The following is a 16,493-nucleotide window of genomic DNA, read 5'->3' as shown; positions in this document are numbered from 1 at the left end:
ATGTAAGAGCTGAAGGGAGAAGTCTGCACTGGTGAGCGGTAATGGAGGAGCAGGGACTGTGTGATAGAGGGGACAGGACTCAGTCCTGGGGGGCACCGGGACTCGGCACATTAGGGTACAGCCGGCTCCACATGTAAGAGCTGAAGGGAGAAGTCTGCACTGGTGAGCGGTAATGGGGGAGCAGGGACTGTGTGATAGAGGGGACAGGACTCAGTCCTGGGGGGCACCGGGACTCGGCACATTAGGGTACAGCCGGCTCCACATGTAAGAGCTGAAGGGAGAAGTCTGCACTGGTGAGCGGTAATGGGGGAGCAGGGACTGTGTGATAGAGGCGACAGGACTCAGTCCTGGGGGGCATCGGGACTCTGTACATTAGGGTACAGCCGGCTCCACATGTAAGAGCTGAAGGGAGAAGTCTGCACTGGTGAGCGGTAATGGGGGAGCAGGGACTGTGTGATAGAGGGGACAGGACTCAGTCCTGGGGGGCACCGAGACTCTGCACATTAGGGTACAGCCGGCTCCACATGTAAGAGCTGAAGGGAGAAGTCTGCACTGGTGAGCGGTAATGGGGGGCAGGGACTGTGTGATAGAGGGGACAGGACTCAGTCCTGGGGGGCACCGGGACTCTGCACATTAGGGTACAGCCGACTCCACATGTAAGAGCTGAAGGGAGAAGTCTGTACTGGTGAGCGGTAATGGGGGAGCAGGGACTGTGTGATAGAGAGGACAGGACTCAGTCCTGGGGGGGGCACCAGGACTCTGCACATTAGGGTACAGCCGGCTCCACATGTAAGAGCTGAAGGGAGAAGTCTGCACTGGTCAGCGGTAATGGGGGAGCAGGACTGTGTGATAGAGGGGACAGGACTCAGTCCTGGGGGGCACCGGGACTCTGCACATTAGGGTACAGCCGGCTCCACATGTAAGAGCTGAAGGGAGAAGTCTGCACTGGTGAACGGTAATGGGGGAGCAGGGACTGTGTGATAGAGGGGACAGGACTCAGTCCTGGGGGGCACCGGGATTCTGCACATTAGGGTACAGCCGGCTCCACATGTAAGAGCTGAAGGGAGAAGTCTGCACTGGTGAGCGGTAATGGGGGAGCAGGGACTGTGTGATAGAGGGGACAGGACTCAGTCCTGGGGAGCACCGGGACTCGGCACATTAGGGTACAGCCGGCTCCACATGTAAGAGCTGAAGGGAGAAGTCTGCACTGGTGAGCGGTAATGGGGGAGCAGGGACTGTGTGATAGAGGGGACAGGACTCAGTCCTGGGGGGCACCGGGACTCGGCACATTAGGGTACAGCCGGCTCCACATGTAAGAGCTGAAGGGAGAAGTCTGCACTGGTGAGCGGTAATGGGGGGGCAGGGACTGTGTGATAGAGGGGACAGGACTCAGTCCTGGGGGGCACCGGGACTCTGCACATTAGGGTACAGCCGGCTCCTCATGTAAGAGCTGAAGGGAGAAGTCTGCACTGGTGAGCGGTAATGGGGGAGTAGGGACTGTGTGATAGAGAGGACAGGACTCAGTCCTGGGGGGCACCGGGACTCTGCACATTAGGGTACAGCCGGCTCCTCATGTAAGAGCTGAAGGGAGAAGTCTGCACTGGTGAGCGGTAATGGGGGAGCAGGGACTGTGTGATAGAGGGGACAGGACTCAGTCCTGGGGGGCACCGGGACTCTGCACATTAGGGTACAGCCGGCTCCACATGTAAGAGCTGAGGGAGAAGTCTGCACTGGTGAGCGGTAATGGGGGAGTAGGGACTGTGTGATAGAGAGGACAGGACTCAGTCCTGGGGGGCACCGGGACTCTGCACATTAGGGTACAGCCGGCTCCACATGTAAGAGCTGAGGGAGAAGTCTGCACTGGTGAGCGGTAATGGGGGGCAGGGACTGTGTGATAGAGGGGACAGGACTCAGTCCTGGGGGGCACCGGGACTCTGCACATTAGGGTACAGCCGGCTCCACATGTAAGAGCTGAAGGGAGAAGTCTGCACTGGTGAGCGGTAATGGGGGAGCAGGGACTGTGTGATAGAGGGGACAGGACTCAGTCCTGGGGGGCACCGGGACTCTGCACATTAGGGTACAGCCGGCTCCACATGTAAGAGCTGAGGGGAGAAGTCTGCACTGGTGAGCGGTAATGGGGGAGCAGGGACTGTGTGATAGAGGGGACAGGACTCAGTCCTGGGGGGCACCGGGACTCTGCACATTAGGGTACAGCCGGCTCCTCATGTAAGAGCTGAAGGGAGAAGTCTGCACTGGTGAGCGGTAATGGGGGAGCAGGGACTGTGTGATAGAGGGGACAGGACTCAGTCCTGGGGGGCACCGGGACTCTGCACATTAGGGTACAGCCGGCTCCACATGTAAGAGCTGAAGGGAGAAGTCTGCACTGGTGAGCGGTAATGGGGGAGCAGGGACTGTGTGATAGAGGGGACAGGACTCAGTCCTGGGGGGCACCGGGACTCTGCATATTAGGGTACAGCCGGCTCCACATGTAAGAGCTGAAGGGAGAAGTCTGCACTGGTGAGCGGTAATGGGGGAGCAGGGACTGTGTGATAGAGGGGACAGGACTCAGTCCTGGGGGGCACCGGACTCTGCACATTAAGGTACAGCCGGCTCCACATGTAAGAGCTGGAGGGAGAAGTCTGCACTGGTGAGCGGTAATGGGGGGGCAGGGACTGTGTGATAGAGGGGACAGGACTCAGTCCTGGGGGGCACCGGGACTCTGCACATTAGGGTACAGCCGGCTCCTCATGTAAGAGCTGAAGGGAGAAGTCTGCACTGGTGAGCGGTAATGGGGGGGCAGGGACTGTGTGATAGAGGGGACAGGACTCAGTCCTGGGGGGCACCGGGACTCTGCACATTAGGGTACAGCCGGCTCCTCATGTAAGAGCTGAAGGGAGAAGTCTGCACTGGTGAGCGGTAATGGGGGAGTAGGGACTGTGTGATAGAGAGGACAGGACTCAGTCCTGGGGGGCACCGGGACTCTGCACATTAGGGTACAGCCGGCTCCACATGTAAGAGCTGAGGGAGAAGTCTGCACTGGTGAGCGGTAATGGGGGGCAGGGACTGTGTGATAGAGGGGACAGGACTCAGTCCTGGGGGGGCACCGGGACTCTGCACATTAGAGTACAGCCGGCTCCACATGTAAGAGCTGAAGGGAGAAGTCTGCACTGGTGAGCGGTAATGGGGGGCAGGGACTGTGTGATAGAGGGGACAGGACTCAGTCCTGGGGGGCACCGGGACTCTGCACATTAGGGTACAGCCGGCTCCACATGTAAGAGCTGAAGGGAGAAGTCTGCACTGGTGAGCGGTAATGGGGGAGCAGGGACTGTGTGATAGAGGGGACAGGACTCAGTCCTGGGGGGCACCGGGACTCTGCACATTAGGGTACAGCCGGCTCCACATGTAAGAGCTGAAGGGAGAAGTCTGCACTGGTGAGCGGTAATGGGGGAGCAGGGACTGTGTGATAGAGGGGACAGGACTCAGTCCTGGGGGGCACCGGGACTCTGCACATTAGGGTACAGCCGGCTCCACATGTAAGAGCTGAAGGGAGAAGTCTGCACTGGTGAGCGGTAATGGGGGAGCAGGGACTGTGTGATAGGGGGGACAGGACTCAGTTCTGGGGGGCACCGGGACTCTGCACATTAGGGTACAGCCGGCTCCACATGTAAGAGCTGAAGGGAGAAGTCTGCACTGGTGAGCGGTAATGGGGGGCAGGGACTGTGTGATAGAGGGGACAGGACTCAGTCCTGGGGGGCACCGGGACTCTGCACATTAGGGTACAGCCGGCTCCACATGTAAGAGCTGAAGGGAGAAGTCTGCACTGGTGAGCGGTAATGGGGGAGCAGGGACTGTGTGATAGAGAGGACAGGACTCAGTCCTGGGGGGGGCACCAGGACTCTGCACATTAGGGTACAGCCGGCTCCACATGTAAGAGCTGAAGGGAGAAGTCTGCACTGGTCAGCGGTAATGGGGGAGCAGGACTGTGTGATAGAGGGGACAGGACTCAGTCCTGGGGGGCACCGGGATTCTGCACATTAGGGTACAGCCAGCTCCACATGTAAGAGCTGAAGGGAGAAGTCTGCACTGGTGAGCGGTAATGGGGGAGCAGGGACTGTGTGATAGAGGGGACAGGACTCAGTCCTGGGGGGCACCGGGACTCTGCACATTAGGGTACAGCCGGCTCCACATGTAAGAGCTGAAGGGAGAAGTCTGCACTGGTCAGCGGTAATGGGGGAGCAGGACTGTGTGATAGAGGGGACAGGACTCAGTCCTGGGGGGCACCGGGATTCTGCACATTAGGGTACAGCCAGCTCCACATGTAAGAGCTGAAGGGAGAAGTCTGCACTGGTGAGCGGTAATGGGGGAGCAGGGACTGTGTGATAGAGGGGACAGGACTCAGTCCTGGGGGGCACCGGGACTCGGCACATTAGGGTACAGCCGGCTCCACATGTAAGAGCTGAAGGGAGAAGTCTGCACTGGTGAGCGGTAATGGGGGAGCAGGGACTGTGTGATAGAGGGGACAGGACTCAGTCCTGGGGGGCATCGGGACTCTGTACATTAGGGTACAGCCGGCTCCACATGTAAGAGCTGAAGGGAGAAGTCTGCACTGGTGAGCGGTAATGGGGGAGCAGGGACTGTGTGATAGAGGGGACAGGACTCAGTCCTGGGGGGCACCGAGACTCTGCACATTAGGGTACAGCCGGCTCCACATGTAAGAGCTGAAGGGAGAAGTCTGCACTGGTGAGCGGTAATGGGGGAGCAGGGACTGTGTGATAGAGAGGACAGGACTCAGTCCTGGGGGGCACCGGGACTCTGCACATTAGGGTACAGCCGGCTCCACATGTAAGAGCTGAAGGGAGAAGTCTGCACTGGTGAGCGGTAATGGGGGAGTAGGGACTGTGTGATAGGGGGGACAGGACTCAGTCCTGGGGGGCACCGGGACTCTGCACATTAGGGTACAGCCGCCTCCACATGTAAGAGCTGAAGGGAGAAGTCTGCACTGGTGAGCGGTAATGGGGGAGCAGGGACTGTGTGATAGGGGGGACAGGACTCAGTCCTGGGGGGAACCGGGACTCTGCACATTAGGGTACAGCCGCCTCCACATGTAAGAGCTGAAGGGAGAAGTCTGCACTGGTGAGCGGTAATGGGGGAGCAGGGACTGTGTGATAGAGGGGACAGGATTCAGTCCTGGGGGCACCGGGATTCTGCACATTAGGGTACAGCCGGCTCCACATGTAAGAGGTGAAGGGAGAAGTCTGCACTGGTGAGCGGTAATGGGGGAGCAGGGACTGTGTGATAGAGGGGACAGGACTCAGTCCTGGGGGGCACCGGGACTCTGCACATTAGGGTACAGCCGGCTCCACATGTAAGAGCTGAAGGGAGAAGTCTGCACTGGTGAGCGGTGATGGGGGAGCAGGGACTGTGTGATAGAGGGGACAGGACTCAGTCCTGGGGGGCACCGGGACTCTCCACATTAGGGTACAGCCGGCTCCACATGTAAGAGCTGAAGGGAGAAGTCTGCACTGGTGAGCGGTAATGGTGGAGCAGGGACTGTGTGATAGAGGGGACAGGACTCAGTCCTGGGGGGCACCGGGACTCTGCACATTAGGATACAGCCGGCCCCACATGTAAGAGCTGAACGGAGAAGTCTGCACTGGTGAGCGGTAATGGGGGAGTAGGGACTGTGTGATAGAGGGGACAGGACTCAGTCCTGGGGGGCACCGGGACTCTGCACATTAGGGTACAGCCGGCCCCACATGTAAGAGCTGAGGGGAGAAATCTGCACTGGTGAGCGGTAATGGGGGGCAGGGACTGTGTGATAGAGGGGACAGGACTCAGTCCTGGGGGGCACCGGGACTCTGCACATTAGGGTACAGCCGGCCCCACATGTAAGAGCTGAGGGGAGAAATCTGCACTGGTGAGCGGTAATGGGGGGGCAGGGACTGTGTGATAGAGGGGACAGGACTCAGTCCTGGGGGGCACCGGGACTCTGCACATTAGGGTACAGCCGGCTCCACATGTAAGAGCTGAAGGGAGAAGTCTGCACTGGTGAGCGGTAATGGGGGAGCAGGGACTGTGTGATAGAGGGGACAGGACTCAGTCCTGGGGGGCACCGGGACTCTGCACATTAGGGTACAGCCGGCTCCACATGTAAGAGCTGAGGGGAGAAGTCTGCACTGGTGAGCGGTAATGGGGGAGCAGGGACTGTGTGATAGAGGGGACAGGACTCAGTCCTGGGGGGGCACCGGGACTCTGCACATTAGGGTACAGCCGGCTCCACATGTAAGAGCTGAAGGGAGAAGTCTGCACTGGTGAGCGGTAATGGGGAGTAGGACTGTGTGATAGAGGGGACAGGACTCAGTCCTGGGGGGCACCGGGACTCTGCACATTAGGGTACAGCCGGCTCCACATGTAAGAGCTGAAGGGAGAAGTCTGCACTGGTGAGCGGTAATGGGGGAGCAGGGACTGTGTGATAGAGGGGACAGGACTCAGTCCTGGGGGGCACCGGGACTCTGCACATTAGGGTACAGCCGGCTCCACATGTAAGAGCTGAAGGGAGAAGTCTGCACTGGTGAGCGGTAATGGGGGAGCAGAGGCTGTGTGATAGAGGGGACAGGACTCAGTCCTGGGGGGCACCGGGACTCTGCACATTAGGGTACAGCCGGCCCCACATGTAAGAGCTGAGGGGAGAAATCTGCACTGGTGAGCGGTAATGGGGGGGCAGGGACTGTGTGATAGAGGGGACAGGACTCAGTCCTGGGGGGCACCGGGACTCTGCACATTAGGGTACAGCCGGCTCCACATGTAAGAGCTGAAGGGAGAAGTCTGCACTGGTGAGCGGTAATGGGGGAGCAGGGACTGTGTGATAGAGGGGACAGGACTCAGTCCTGGGGGGCACCGGGACTCTGCACATTAGGGTACAGCCGGCTCCACATGTAAGAGCTGAAGGGAGAAGTCTGCACTGGTGAGCGGTAATGGGGGAGCAGGGACTGTGTGATAGAGGGGACAGGACTCAGTCCTGGGGGGCACCGGGACTCTGCACATTAGGGTACAGCCGGCTCCACATGTAAGAGCTGAAGGGAGAAGTCTGCACTGGTGAGCGGTAATGGGGGAGCAGGGACTGTGTGATAGAGGGGACAGGACTCAGTCCTGGGGGGGCACCGGGACTCTGCACATTAGGGTACAGCCGGCTCCACATGTAAGAGCTGAAGGGAGAAGTCTGCACTGGTGAGCGGTAATGGGGGAGCAGGGACTGTGTGATAGAGGGGACAGGACTCAGTCCTGGGGGGCACCGGGACTCTGCACATTAGGGTACAGCCGGCTCCTCATGTAAGAGCTGAAGGGAGAAGTCTGCACTGGTGAGCGGTAATGGGGGAGCAGGGACTGTGTGATAGAGGGGACAGGACTCAGTCCTGGGGGGCACCGGGACTCTGCACATTAGGGTACAGCCGGCTCCTCATGTAAGAGCTGAAGGGAGAAGTCTGCACTGGTGAGCGGTAATGGGGGAGCAGGGACTGTGTGATAGAGGGGACAGGACTCAGTCCTGGGGGGCACCAGGACTCTGCACATTAGGGTACAGCCGGCTCCACATGTAAGAGCTGGAGGGAGAAGTCTGCACTGGTGAGCGGTAATGGGGGGGCAGGGACTGTGTGATAGAGGGGACAGGACTCAGTCCTGGGGGGCACCGGGACTCTGCACATTAGGGTACAGCCGGCTCCACATGTAAGAGCTGAAGGGAGAAGTCTGCACTGGTGAGCGGTAATGGGGGGGCAGGGACTGTGTGATAGAGGGGACAGGACTCAGTCCTGGGGGGCACCGGGACTCTGCACATTAGGGTACAGCCGGCTCCTCATGTAAGAGCTGAAGGGAGAAGTCTGCACTGGTGAGCGGTAATGGGGGGCAGGGACTGTGTGATAGAGAGGACAGGACTCAGTCCTGGGGGGCACCGGGACTCTGCACATTAGGGTACAGCCGGCTCCACATGTAAGAGCTGAAGGGAGAAGTCTGCACTGGTGAGCGGTAATGGGGGGCAGGGACTGTGTGATAGAGAGGACAGGACTCAGTCCTGGGGGGCACCGGGACTCTGCACATTAGGGTACAGCCGGCTCCACATGTAAGAGCTGAGGGAGAAGTCTGCACTGGTGAGCGGTAATGGGGGGCAGGGACTGTGTGATAGAGGGGACAGGACTCAGTCCTGGGGGGGCACCGGGACTCTGCACATTAGAGTACAGCCGGCTCCACATGTAAGAGCTGAAGGGAGAAGTCTGCACTGGTGAGCGGTAATGGGGGGCAGGGACTGTGTGATAGAGGGGACAGGACTCAGTCCTGGGGGGCACCGGGACTCTGCACATTAGAGTACAGCCGGCTCCACATGTAAGAGCTGAAGGGAGAAGTCTGCACTGGTGAGCGGTAATGGGGGAGCAGGGACTGTGTGATAGAGGGGACAGGACTCAGTCCTGGGGGGCACCGGGACTCTGCACATTAGGGTACAGCCGGCTCCACATGTAAGAGCTGAGGGGAGAAGTCTGCACTGGTGAGCGGTAATGGGGGAGCAGGGACTGTGTGATAGAGGGGACAGGACTCAGTCCTGGGGGGCACCGGGACTCTGCACATTAGGGTACAGCCGGCTCCTCATGTAAGAGCTGAAGGGAGAAGTCTGCACTGGTGAGCGGTAATGGGGGGCAGGGACTGTGTGATAGAGGGGACAGGACTCAGTCCTGGGGGGGCACCGGGACTCTGCACATTAGAGTACAGCCGGCTCCACATGTAAGAGCTGAAGGGAGAAGTCTGCACTGGTGAGCGGTAATGGGGGGCAGGGACTGTGTGATAGAGGGGACAGGACTCAGTCCTGGGGGGCACCGGGACTCTGCACATTAGAGTACAGCCGGCTCCACATGTAAGAGCTGAAGGGAGAAGTCTGCACTGGTGAGCGGTAATGGGGGAGCAGGGACTGTGTGATAGAGGGGACAGGACTCAGTCCTGGGGGGCACCGGGACTCTGCACATTAGGGTACAGCCGGCTCCACATGTAAGAGCTGAAGGGAGAAGTCTGCACTGGTGAGCGGTAATGGGGGAGCAGGGACTGTGTGATAGAGGGGACAGGACTCAGTCCTGGGGGGCACCGGGACTCTGCACATTAGGGTACAGCCGGCTCCACATGTAAGAGCTGAAGGGAGAAGTCTGCACTGGTGAGCGGTAATGGGGGAGCAGGGACTGTGTGATAGGGGGGACAGGACTCAGTTCTGGGGGGCACCGGGACTCTGCACATTAGGGTACAGCCGGCTCCACATGTAAGAGCTGAAGGGAGAAGTCTGCACTGGTGAGCGGTAATGGGGGAGCAGGGACTGTGTGATAGAGGGGACAGGACTCAGTCCTGGGGGGCACCGGGACTCTGCACATTAGGGTACAGCCGGCTCCACATGTAAGAGCTGAAGGGAGAAGTCTGCACTGGTGAGCGGTAATGGGGGGCAGGGACTGTGTGATAGAGGGGACAGGACTCAGTCCTGGGGGGCACCGGGACTCTGCACATTAGGGTACAGCCGACTCCACATGTAAGAGCTGAAGGGAGAAGTCTGTACTGGTGAGCGGTAATGGGGGAGCAGGACTGTGTGATAGAGGGGACAGGACTCAGTCCTGGGGGGCACCGGGACTCTGCACATTAGGGTACAGCCGGCTCCACATGTAAGAGCTGAAGGGAGAAGTCTGCACTGGTGAACGGTAATGGGGGAGCAGGGACTGTGTGATAGAGGGGACAGGACTCAGTCCTGGGGGGCACCGGGACTCTGCACATTAGGGTACAGCCGGCTCCACATGTAAGAGCTGAAGGGAGAAGTCTGCACTGGTGTGCGGTAATGGGGGAGCAGGGACTGTGTGATAGAGGGGACAGGACTCAGTCCTGGGGGGCACCGGGACTCGGCACATTAGGGTACAGCCGGCTCCACATGTAAGAGCTGAAGGGAGAAGTCTGCACTGGTGAGCGGTAATGGGGGAGCAGGGACTGTGTGATAGAGGGGACAGGACTCAGTCCTGGGGGGCACCGGGACTCTGCACATTAGGGTACAGCCGGCTCCACATGTAAGAGCTGAAGGGAGAAGTCTGCACTGGTGAGCGGTAATGGGGGGCAGGGACTGTGTGATAGAGGGGACAGGACTCAGTCCTGGGGGGCACCGGGACTCTGCACATTAGGGTACAGCCGACTCCACATGTAAGAGCTGAAGGGAGAAGTCTGTACTGGTGAGCGGTAATGGGGGAGCAGGGACTGTGTGATAGAGAGGACAGGACTCAGTCCTGGGGGGGGGCACCAGGACTCTGCACATTAGGGTACAGCCGGCTCCACATGTAAGAGCTGAAGGGAGAAGTCTGCACTGGTGAGCGGTAATGGGGGAGCAGGACTGTGTGATAGAGGGGACAGGACTCAGTCCTGGGGGGCACCGGGACTCTGCACATTAGGGTACAGCCGGCTCCACATGTAAGAGCTGAAGGGAGAAGTCTGCACTGGTCAGCGGTAATGGGGGAGCAGGACTGTGTGATAGAGGGGACAGGACTCAGTCCTGGGGGGCACCGGGACTCTGCACATTAGGGTACAGCCGGCTCCACATGTAAGAGCTGAAGGGAGAAGTCTGCACTGGTGAGCGGTAATGGGGGAGCAGGGACTGTGTGATAGAGGGGACAGGACTCAGTCCTGGGGGGCACCGGGACTCGGCACATTAGGGTACAGCCGGCTCCACATGTAAGAGCTGAAGGGAGAAGTCTGCACTGGTGAGCGGTAATGGGGGAGCAGGGACTGTGTGATAGAGGGGACAGGACTCAGTCCTGGGGGGCACCGGGACTCGGCACATTAGGGTACAGCCGGCTCCACATGTAAGAGCTGAAGGGAGAAGTCTGCACTGGTGAGCGGTAATGGGGGGGCAGGGACTGTGTGATAGAGGGGACAGGACTCAGTCCTGGGGGGCACCGGGACTCTGCACATTAGGGTACAGCCGGCTCCTCATGTAAGAGCTGAAGGGAGAAGTCTGCACTGGTGAGCGGTAATGGGGGAGTAGGGACTGTGTGATAGAGAGGACAGGACTCAGTCCTGGGGGGCACCGGGACTCTGCACATTAGGGTACAGCCGGCTCCACATGTAAGAGCTGAGGGAGAAGTCTGCACTGGTGAGCGGTAATGGGGGGCAGGGACTGTGTGATAGAGGGGACAGGACTCAGTCCTGGGGGGCACCGGGACTCTGCACATTAGAGTACAGCCGGCTCCACATGTAAGAGCTGAAGGGAGAAGTCTGCACTGGTGAGCGGTAATGGGGGAGCAGGGACTGTGTGATAGAGGGGACAGGACTCAGTCCTGGGGGGCACCGGGACTCTGCACATTAGGGTACAGCCGGCTCCACATGTAAGAGCTGAAGGGAGAAGTCTGCACTGGTGAGCGGTAATGGGGGAGCAGGGACTGTGTGATAGAGGGGACAGGACTCAGTCCTGGGGGGCACCGGGACTCTGCACATTAGGGTACAGCCGGCTCCTCATGTAAGAGCTGAAGGGAGAAGTCTGCACTGGTGAGCGGTAATGGGGGAGCAGGGACTGTGTGATAGAGGGGACAGGACTCAGTCCTGGGGGGCACCGGGACTCTGCACATTAGGGTACAGCCGGCTCCACATGTAAGAGCTGAAGGGAGAAGTCTGCACTGGTGAGCGGTAATGGGGGAGCAGGGACTGTGTGATAGAGGGGACAGGACTCAGTCCTGGGGGGCACCGGGACTCTGCACATTAGGGTACAGCCGACTCCACATGTAAGAGCTGAAGGAGAAGTCTGCACTGGTGAGCGGTAATGGGGGGGCAGGGACTGTGTGATAGAGGGGACAGGACTCAGTCCTGGGGGGCACCGGGACTCTGCACATTAGGGTACAGCCGGCTCCTCATGTAAGAGCTGAAGGGAGAAGTCTGCACTGGTGAGCGGTAATGGGGGGGCAGGGACTGTGTGATAGAGGGGACAGGACTCAGTCCTGGGGGGCACCGGGACTCTGCACATTAGGGTACAGCCGGCTCCTCATGTAAGAACTGAAGGGAAAAGTCTGTACTGGTGAGCGGTAATGGGGGAGCAGGGACTGTGTGATAGAGGGGACAGGACTCAGTCCTGGGGGGCACCGGGACTCTGCACATTAGGGTACAGCCGCCTCCACATGTAAGAGCTGAAGGGAGAAGTCTGCACTGGTGAGCGGTAATGGGGGAGCAGGGACTGTGTGATAGAGGGGACAGGACTCAGTCCTGGGGGGGCACCGGGACTCTACACATTAGGGTACAGCCGGCTCCACATGTAAGAGCTGAAGGGAGAAGTCTGCACTGGTGAGTGGTAATGGTGGAGCAGGGACTGTGTGATAGAGGGGACAGGACTCAGTCCTGGGGGGCACCGGGACTCTGCACATTAGGGTACAACCGGCCCCACATGTAAGAGCTGAACGGAGAAGTCTGCACTGGTGAGCGGTAATGGGGGAGCAGGGACTGTGTGATAGAGGGGACAGGACTCATTCCTGGGGGCACCGGGACTCTGCACATTAGGGTACAGCCGGCTCCACATGTAAGAGCTGGAGGGAGAAGTCTGCACTGGTGAGCGGTAATGGGGGAGCAGGGACTGTGTGATAGAGGGGACAGGACTCATTCCTGGGGGCACCGGGACTCTGCACATTAGGGTACAGCCGGCTCCACATGTAAGAGCTGAAGGGAGAAGTCTGCACTGGTGAGCGGTAATGGGGGAGTAGGGACTGTGTGATAGAGAGGACAGGACTCAGTCCTGGGGGGCACCGGGACTCTGCACATTAGGGTACAGCCGGCTCCACATGTAAGGGCTGAAGGGAGAAGTCTGCACTGGTGAGCGGTAATGGGGGAGCAGGACTGTGTGATAGAGGGGACAGGACTCAGTCCTGGGGGGCACCGGGACTCTGCACATTAGGGTACAGCCGGCTCCACATGTAAGAGCTGAGGGAGAAGTCTGCACTGGTGAGCGGTAATGGGGGAGCAGGGACTGTGTGATAGAGGGGACAGGACTCAGTCCTGGGGGGCACCGGGACTCTGCACATTAGGGTACAGCCGGCTCCACATGTAAGAGCTGGAGGGAGAAGTCTGCACTGGTGAGCGGTAATGGGGAGCATGGACTGTGTGATAGAGGGGACAGGACTCAGTCCTGGGGGGCACCGGGACTCTGCACATTAGGGTACAGCCGACTCCACATGTAAGAGCTGAAGGGAGAAGTCTGTACTGGTGAGCGGTAATGGGGGAGCAGGGACTGTGTGATAGAGAGGACAGGACTCAGTCCTGGGGGGGGCACCAGGACTCTGCACATTAGGGTACAGCCGGCTCCACATGTAAGAGCTGAAGGGAGAAGTCTGCACTGGTCAGCGGTAATGGGGGAGCAGGACTGTGTGATAGAGGGGACAGGACTCAGTCCTGGGGGGCACCGGGACTCTGCACATTAGGGTACAGCCGGCTCCACATGTAAGAGCTGAAGGGAGAAGTCTGCACTGGTCAGCGGTAATGGGGGAGCAGGACTGTGTGATAGAGGGGACAGGACTCAGTCCTGGGGGGCACCGGGACTCTGCACATTAGGGTACAGCCGGCTCCACATGTAAGAGCTGAAGGGAGAAGTCTGCACTGGTCAGCGGTAATGGGGGAGCAGGACTGTGTGATAGAGGGGACAGGACTCAGTCCTGGGGGGCACCGGGACTCTGCACATTAGGGTACAGCCGGCTCCACATGTAAGAGCTGAAGGGAGAAGTCTGCACTGGTGAGCGGTAATGGGGGAGCAGGGACTGTGTGATAGAGGGGACAGGACTCAGTCCTGGGGGGCACCGGGACTCGGCACATTAGGGTACAGCCGGCTCCACATGTAAGAGCTGAAGGGAGTAGTCTGCACTGGTGAGCGGTAATGGGGGGCAGGGACTGTGTGATAGAGGGGACAGGACTCAGTCCTGGGGGGGCAACGGGACTCTGCACATTAGGGTACAGCCGGCTCCACATGTAAGAGCTGAGGGGAGAAGTCTGCACTGGTGAGCGGTAATGGGGAGCAGGGACTGTGTGATAGAGGGGACAGGACTCAGTCCTGGGGGGGCACCGGGACTCTGCACATTAGGGTACAGCCGGCTCCTCATGTAAGAGCTGAAGGGAGAAGTCTGCACTGGTGAGCGGTAATGGGGGGCAGGGACTGTGTGATAGAGGGGACAGGACTCAGTCCTGGGGGGCACCGGGACTCTGCACATTAGGGTACAGCCGGCTCCACATGTAAGAGCTGAAGGGAGAAGTCTGCACTGGTGAGTGGTAATGGGGGAGCAGGGACTGTGTGATAGAGGGGACAGGACTCAGTCCTGGGGGGCACCGGGACTCTGCACATTAGGGTACAGCCGCCTCCACATGTAAGAGCTGAAGGGAGAAGTCTGCACTGGTGAGCGGTAATGGGGGAGCAGGGACTGTGTGATAGAGGGGACAGGACTCAGTCCTGGGGGGGCACCGGGACTCTACACATTAGGGTACAGCCGGCTCCACATGTAAGAGCTGAAGGGAGAAGTCTGCACTGGTGAGCGGTAATGGGGGGCATGGACTGTGTGATAGAGGGGACAGGACTCAGTCCTGGGGGGGCACCGGGACTCTACACATTAGGGTACAACCGGCCCCACATGTAAGAGCTGAACGGAGAAGTCTGCACTGGTGAGCGGTAATGGGGGAGCAGGGACTGTGTGATAGAGGGGACAGGACTCATTCCTGGGGGCACCGGGACTCTGCACATTAGGGTACAGCCGGCTCCACATGTAAGAGCTGGAGGGAGAAGTCTGCACTGGTGAGCGGTAATGGGGGAGCAGGGACTGTGTGATAGAGGGGACAGGACTCATTCCTGGGGGCACCGGGACTCTGCACATTAGGGTACAGCCGGCTCCACATGTAAGAGCTGAGGGGAGAAGTCTGCACTGGTGAGCGGTAATGGGGGGCAGGGACTGTGTGATAGAGGGGACAGGACTCAGTCCTGGGAGGCACCGGGACTCTGCACATTAGGGTACAGCCGGCTCCACATGTAAGAGCTGAGGGGAGAAGTCTGCACTGGTGAGCGGTAATGGGGGAGCAGGGACTGTGTGATAGAGGGGACAGGACTCAGTCCTGGGGGGCACCGGGACTCTCCACATTAGGGTACAGCCGGCTCCACATGTAAGAGCTGAAGGGAGAAGTCTGCACTGGTGAGCGGTAATGGGGGAGCAGGGACTGTGTGATAGAGGGGACAGGACTCAGTCCTGGGGGGCACCGGGACTCTGCACATTAGGGTACAGCCGGCCCCACATGTAAGAGCTGAAGGGAGAAGTCTGCACTGGTGAGTGGTAATGGTGGAGCAGGGACTGTGTGATAGACGGGACAGGACTCAGTCCTGGGGGGCACCGGGACTCTGCACATTAGGGTACAACCGGCCCCACATGTAAGAGCTGAACGGAGAAGTCTGCACTGGTGAGCGATAATGGGGGGGCAAGGACTGTGTGATAGAGGGGACAGGACTCAGTCCTGGGGGGCACCGGGACTCTGCACATTAGGGTACAGCCGGCCCCACATGTAAGAGCTGAACGGAGAAGTCTGCACTGGTGAGCGATAATGGGGGGGGGCAGGGACTGTGTGATAGAGGGGACAGGACTCAGTCCTGGGGGGCACCGGGACTCTGCACATTAGGGTACAGCCGGCTCCACATGTAAGAGCTGAAGGGAGAAGTCTGCACTGGTGAGCGGTAATGGGGGGGCAGGGACTGTGTGATAGAGGGAACAGGACTCAGTCCTGGGGGGCACCGGGACTCAGCACATTAGGGTACAGCCGGCTCCACATGTAAGAGGTGAAGGGAAAAGTCTGCACTGGTGAGCGGTAATGGGGGGGCAGGGACTGTGTGATAGAGGGGACAGGACTCAGTCCTGGGGGGCACCGGGACTCTGCACATTAGGGTACAGCCGGCTCCACATGTAAGAGCTGAAGGGAGTAGTCTGCACTGGTGAGCGGTAATGGGGGGCAGGGACTGTGTGATAGAGGGGACAGGACTCAGTCCTGGGGGGCACCGGGACTCTGCACATTAGGGTACAGCCGGCTCCACGTGTAAGAGCTGAAGGGAGAAGTCTGCACTGGTGAGCGGTAATGGGGGAGCAGGGACTGTGTGATAGAGGGGACAGGACTCAGTCCTGGGGGGCACCGGGACTCTGCACATTAGGGTACAGCCGGCTCCACATGTAAGAGCTGAAGGGAGAAGTCTGCACTGGTGAGCGGTAATGGGGGAGCAGGGACTGTGTGATAGAGGGGACAGGACTCAGTCCTGGGGGGCACCGGGACTCTGCACATTAGGGTACAGCCGGCTCCACATGTAAGAGCTGAAGGGAGAAGTCTGCACTGGTGAGCGGTAATGGGGGAGCAGGGACTGTGTGATAGAGAGGACAGGACTCAGTCCTGGGGGGGCACCTGGACTCTGCACATTAGGGTACAGCCGGCTCCACATGTAAGAGCTG

The 16,493-nt window shown here is 59.4% G+C and overlaps 1 protein-coding gene across 4 annotated transcripts in view; it reads left to right on the top strand.

Moving 5' to 3' along the window:
* Positions 1-16,493, top strand: part of LOC138664133 (zinc finger protein 665-like) — a 104,998-nt gene that overhangs the window by 15,122 nt on the left and 73,383 nt on the right. The window contains exon 1 of one of the 4 annotated variants that reach the window (XM_069750569.1): positions 13,524-13,632. The exons of 2 other annotated variants lie outside the window; for them this stretch is intronic. The gene's annotated coding sequence lies outside the window, so the exon portion shown is untranslated. Of the gene's footprint in view, positions 1-13,523; positions 13,633-16,493 lie in introns of those variants that run through there. One more of the 4 variants, XM_069750572.1, reaches the window with a different exon arrangement.

This window comes from Ranitomeya imitator, chromosome 2 (genome assembly GCF_032444005.1).
Source record: "Ranitomeya imitator isolate aRanImi1 chromosome 2, aRanImi1.pri, whole genome shotgun sequence".
Lineage (NCBI taxonomy): Eukaryota > Metazoa > Chordata > Amphibia > Anura > Dendrobatidae > Ranitomeya > Ranitomeya imitator.
Note: the sequence above shows the minus strand (reverse complement) of the source record. Positions and strands in the feature narration are given on the sequence as shown.